Source organism: Rhinopithecus roxellana, chromosome 2 (assembly GCF_007565055.1).
Source record: "Rhinopithecus roxellana isolate Shanxi Qingling chromosome 2, ASM756505v1, whole genome shotgun sequence".
Classification (NCBI taxonomy): domain Eukaryota; kingdom Metazoa; phylum Chordata; class Mammalia; order Primates; family Cercopithecidae; genus Rhinopithecus; species Rhinopithecus roxellana.
In genome coordinates this window covers 121,582,034-121,588,480 of record NC_044550.1, presented here as the reverse complement: position 1 = coordinate 121,588,480, position 6,447 = coordinate 121,582,034, and the positions used below count along the sequence as shown (strand labels likewise).

Genomic DNA, 6,447 nt, shown 5'->3' with positions numbered 1-6,447 from the left:
ATAAAAACCTGATTAAAAATACTCCAACAAAATATTAGAAATTTGAAGGAAAATGTAAAATAAGATGGATAGATTATGGTGGTTAAGTTTGTGGGCACAGGTGTCAATTATGTGAGGTTGAATTTTAATTTCTGAATGTACAAGATATGTGATTTGGGGCAATTTACTTAACCTAGTTTTTCTTCATCTAAATAAACAGGGATAACATTAATATGTCTCTGATAGTGTTATTTTGAGGATAAATTGAGATAATATAAATAATGTTACTACTCATGGTAATAACTTATAAAATATTGAAGTAATTGATTTTCTAGAATTAAAATTCATTCAAAAGGAGAAGAAAATATCTAGAAGCAAATAGTCTACTTTTCAAAGATGAACTTATCTTGATGAACCTTTATCTTAGCATTTTGCTCACGATGATCTCCCTCTCTCCCTTTCTCTAAATCTTAATTTAAACTTTATTTTTAAGTTATCTTTTCAGTATTTATGGTAGGCTGAATAATGCACCCCCACCAAAATATCCATGCCCTAATTTCCAGAACTTGTGAATAGATCACATTCCATGTCAAAAGGGGCTCTATAGATATGAGCAAGGTTCAGAAACTCTAGGAAAATAATGTGGATAGCCTGTGGGAACTGGAAAAAGCAAGGGAATGAATTCTCCCCTAGAGCTTCCAAAAAGAAACGCAGCCCTACAGACATCTTGATTTTAGCCTAGTGAGAGCTGTGTGAGGCTTCAAAACTATGTAACTGTAAGATCATAACTTGAGTTGTTTTAGGCCACTGTGTTGGTGGTAACTTGTTACAGCAGCAATAGAAAATTAACACAGTATTATATTGTGATATTCAAATACAACCATGGTCTTGTTTCCCCAGCTAATAGAAGCTCTCTGAGGTCAGGCAGAGAATTCTACATCTCTGTCTCTAACCTGTAGCAACTAGCATGTTGCTTTACATATAGATGGGAGTGCTCAGTATTTATTGATTTCACTCTCCTCTTCTCTATTATACTCTACAATTTATTTCTCTGTACTTCCAGTGCATCTCAAGTAGTCAGGCTTATTTGGATTAATGTAGGTAGGTTTTTAGTTACAGGGTTTGGAATTAGCACATGCACCCCAAGGGCAGAATCCCCAAGTCCCTTCAGAAATAGCTTCCCTTCATACAGACTCTGCCATCTGAAATATTAATGCAACAATCATCTTTTATTCTAATCACAAGCATTTCCTCCTAATAACCCATGATTTCACTAGCTGCTTGCTTTAATTACTGTATAGGCACTCATGCACCACAAAGAAAATATGAATTACACATAGACTACACCATTTCCTTCAGAGAAGTGCACTGCTGATTGATGTCAAGGCCATAATCAGATGCCATAGTGGCTGGGCTCAAAAGATAGACTATTTATAGCAAAACAAAATATACATATTTAACAAAAGAAAAGTAAGAGGCAACTAGAAAGAAAAGACAGTCATAAAGATTTATGGTGTGCTTACACAAATTTTTTTTAAAAAGGTATAAATGTAGTTTGAACATTAATACTACATATTTTTGAATAAAAATCACATATAATATTTTTAAATTATTTTCAAGTTGTTTTTAAATTAAACATTTTGAAGAGAGTTATTACCTAGTATTGAACTTGGAATGTAATTGTGAAATAATTTGTTCAGCCTTTCAGCCAAAGCAGGAATCCATTCCCTAATTTTCATATATTGACTTATTGATTTAAGTTATTTGTTATTTGTTTGTTTGGTTTTGAAAAAAATAGCAAAACCTGAAATATGAATGATGCTTAACAGATCAGACTGTGAAGTCAGGAAGTGAAGAAGTTCAGAAAATAATCATTGCTTTAACTTTCAACAAATGTCATTATCAACTACGGGGCTGGGAAAGCATAATGACTAGCCAGGAGCATAGCATTAAAGGTGTGGGAAAGTAATGAGAGACTTAAGAATGTTTGAAGCAGTCAAAAGAGGCATGTTCTGCCTCTGTTATTTATTTGTCGTGTGACACATGGAAGTCACTTATTCTCTCTTAACCTCAGTTTTGAAGTTAGAAAAGAATGATAATAAAAATGAAATAATCTTAAAAATTAATATCATCTCTGTGTAAGTGATCTCTCTAAAATATTTTCTCAGGTATTAAATTGGTATAAAAGAATTTAGTTTCATCAAGTTATATTGATTTATAGTATATATTTATTTCTTTTTAAACATACTTTCAAATATTATTTTAGATTCAGAGGGTACACGTACAGGTTTTTTACATGGGTATATTGAATGACATTGAGGTTGACAGTATGATGTATCCCATCACCCTGGTAGCATAGTACTCAATAGGTAGTTTTTCAATGATTCCCACTCACACCTCCCTCCTCTGTCTAGCAGTCTCCAGTATCTGCTGGTGCCATCTTTATATCCATGAGAACCCAATGTTTAGCTACCATTTGTAAGTGAGAATGTGTGGTATTTAGTTTTTTGTTTCTTTTTTTGTGTTTCTTTACCTAGGAAAATGGCTTCTAGATTCATTCATTTTACTTGTAAAGGACAGGATTTCATTCTTTTTTTAATGTCTGTGTAGTATTTCCTGGTGTGTATGTACCACATTTCCTTTATTCAATCCACCGTGACTCCTTGTCTTTGTTATTGTGAATAGTGCTACAATGAACATATGTGCATGTCTTTATGGTAGAATAATTTATATTCCTTTGGGTGTATACCCAGTAATGAGATTGCTGGGTCAAATGGTAGTTGTATTTGTTCATTTTCATACTTCCATAAAGAACTGCCTGAGACTTGGTAATTTATAAAGAAAAGAGGTTTACTTGACTCACAGTTCTGCATTGCTGGGGAGGCCTCAGGAAATTTACAATCATGGTGGGAGGGGAAGTAGGCATGGAACTTCTTCACATGGCAGCGGGAAAATGTGTTAATAAGTGAAGTGGGAAGAGCTCCTTATGAAACCATCAGATCGGATGGAAACAGTGGCTCATGCCTGTAATCCCAGCAGTTTGGGAGGCCAAGGCAGGTGGATCATCTGAGGTAAGGAGTTCAAGACCAGTCTGGCCAACATGGTGAAACCTTGTCTCTACTAAAAGTATAAAAATTAGCAGGGCGTGGTGGCACATGCCTGTAATCCCAGCTACTCTGGAGGCTGAGGCAGAAGAATTGCTTAGACCTGGAAGGCGGAAGCTGCAGTGAGCTGAGATGGTGCCACTGCACCCCAGGTGGCAACTGAGCAACACTCCATCTCAAAGTAATAGTAATAAACCATCAGATTTTGTGAGAACTCACCGTCATGAGAACAGCATGGGATAAACCACCCCCATGATCCAATCCCTTCCCACAAGGTCCTGCCCTTGACATGTGGCGATTATGGGGATCACAACTCAAGATGAGATTTGGGTAGGGACAGAAAGTTTAACCATATCAGTAGTTTTGTTTGAAATTATTTGAGAAATCTCCAAACTGCTTTCCACAGTAGCTGTACTAATTTACATTCCCATCAACAATGTATAAGCCTTCTCTTTTCTTAGCAACCTCACCAGAAACTGTTATTTCTTGGCTTTTTAGTAATAATCATTTTGAGTGGTGTGAGATGGTATCTCACTGTGGTTTTGATTTGCATTTCTCTGATGGTTAGTGATGTGTAGCATTTTTTCTTTTTTGTTGACTGCTTGTGTGTCTGTCCATGTTTATTGCCCATTTTTAATGAGGTCATCTGTTTTTTGATTATTATTTTGTTTAAGTTCCTTATAGATTCTGGCTATTAGATCTTTGTTGAATGCATAGTTTTTAAATATTTTCTCCTATTCTGTAGGTTGTCTGTTTACTCTGTTGATAACTTCTTTTGCGGTGCAGAAGTTAAGTTTAATTAGTCTCCCTTTTTGTTTTTGATGCCATTGCTTTGAGGACTTAAAAAACATGAAATGTCTCATGAATTTGCTTGTCATTCTTGAAGAGGGCCATGCTAATCTTCTCTGTATTATTTCAAGTTTAGTATGTGTGTTGACAAAGTGAGCATTTGTTTCTGAATTATAAAAATATTTTTGCAGAAACTATGGTTAGAGTCTAAGTTTCTTTTCAAATAAACATAATTTTTAAATCAGCATTTAGAAATCCTAAATGTAATTTTTTGAAAATTTTCCGGAATTACATTAGTGAAAATGAGTCTTTACAATTAATTATTCAGTTTTAAATGTTATGAAAAGCTAATTTGTTGTCAATACAAGAGGTTCCACTCAAAAATATTCTATAAAATGTTAAATTGGTAATAACAGTTACAGTAAATTCAAGACATTTAGAATATTATCTGTCTTAAAAACTGGTCAAAACTTTATCAAAATGTGTTTCATAAAGGTAAATCCATTTGTTTATTTGTATATTCTTGCTGAGAAGACCTAGAAAAAGCTGGAACAAAAAACAAATCTGTTTTGCTATACCAAAGAACTCTCAAGGCAGAGAGAAATTACAAGGCCAAGGTCTTGGAGAGAAGGGAAGACTATGCAAAGAAATTGAGAAGTTGAAGACATATTATCCCTAAAGGCAAATGCCAATTACACAGATTACTGAGAAGCTGAGAAGCCAAACAAAACATTTAACAGATTCATGTACAGCAAAGTCAAAAACTGTAGTCCAGCACCAACTAAGAATTAGAGGCTGTGGTAGACATCTTAGGTTCGGGTTCAGGATCAAAAAGTACCTTATCTTTGGAATATTAGGAATAAGAGGGAAAGAAAACAGAGCATTTGGCATTGAAACTTTAAACAAAAGAATGTAGAAGAAAGATGGCAATAAAGATAAGAAGATAAATTTATAAAATAGAAAATAAAGATACAATGGAGATGTGTCTACAACACGAAAACTAAGATTCTTTGAAAATACAAATACGCTATTAAATCTCTTGTAAGATTTATCAAGACAAATAGAGTCTTAACCTAAATAATATTAAGAATAAAAATGATGTAACTTTATAGATTCTATAGACACTTAAAAGGTCAAAAGGTGATGTTAATAAAAATGAATTGGAAAATGTATGTTAAATTAACATATTCATATATAAAATTACCATAATACACAAATAAATAAAAGAGAAAAATCTGAATAGTCCCCTAACTACTAAAAAATAAAAGTCAAATCTATAATTTAAAATTCTTCTGCAAAGAAAACTCCAGGCCCAGATAGTTTTACCCGAAAATTCTATCAAATGTTTTAAAAATAATGTACATGGATTTATACACATAAACTCTCCCAGAGAACAGAAGAAAAGAAAATAACTTCCAACTTATTTAATGAATCCAGCATAATTTTGATCTAAAACAAGCCAAGAACCTGAAAAGTAAGAAAGGGAATAGATGTCATGAGTTCTAAGTTAGAAGTTAGCAACAAAAAAAAGAGAGAATGGAAAGAGTGAAAGGGCTTCTATATTGCTGGAGAAAATATTTGCCTCAGAATAAACGAGAGAGAACTTCTGTAAATCAAGAAGAAAATTTCAGGCAGCTCAATAAATAAATAAAAGAGTCACTTGATTATCTAAATGGGAATTAAGCATTATAACGTCATTAGCAATGAGAGAAATACTACTGAAACAATAATGGAAAGCACTGCACATAAACCAGAATTGCCAAAATTAACAATCTGACAATATCAACTTCTGGTTTGGGAAAGAACACACTAGCTGGTATTGGACTTAGCCTATTGATATAAATAACTACGCAACTGCACGTAATATATAAGCCTTCTGTTTTCAGACACTGGGTAATAGGCAACACCAGAATGAGACCCTTGAGAGAAGGACAACACATAGTACGAGCTCCATGTTATCCTTGGTTTTATCCTGGGACACTTTCCAGAACATGGCAAGGGGAAGTAAAGCACCGTGAAGATTGGCAATTTATCTGGGTAGTAGCGGTAGAGCTTTCAGTTTGAAGATGTTAAAGCAATTGGAATTTGCAGGGCAAAGTGCAGAAGAGGAAGAAGCTCCAGAAAGGGATAAGCAGAAATTCACATGGAGGTTATCCTAGAGTTCTAACTGAAGTATGGGTTGTGTATACTCAGAGAGTGGAATCCATGAAGCATAGCAGAAAGCAACTGTTGAGCATCTGAAAGCCAAACCGAGGTTTAAAAAGGTCATGCAGTGTCTGAAAATATTGGAGTTCACCATGCCTGGAAACACTGGAGTTCTACTCAACCCAGAGTGAAAGTCTGCACTGAGCACCTTGGACATGCAGCTGAACCTCAAAAAGTCATGATTTAGGTGAAAGAGCCATATCCTAGAATTAAAGCCACAACTTAGAATTATGTTTACCCTAATAAAACCTAAAATCAAGCCGAACAGGATCAAGAGAATTTAATTGATTGTCATACAAAATTCAAAAACCTTTAAAATAGCACAATATAACATAAACTCCTTAAAATGTATCAATAACAATGTCCAGAA

General features: G+C 34.2%; 1 non-coding gene across 1 annotated transcript; it reads right to left on the bottom strand.

Annotated features, from left to right (window-relative positions):
- Positions 1-3,926: 3,926 nt before the first annotated feature.
- LOC115895919 lies at positions 3,927-4,032 on the bottom strand. Its single transcript, XR_004055980.1, has one exon. It is a non-coding gene; the product is annotated as a U6 spliceosomal RNA (small nuclear RNA).
- Between the last annotated feature and the right edge of the window lie 2,415 nt (positions 4,033-6,447).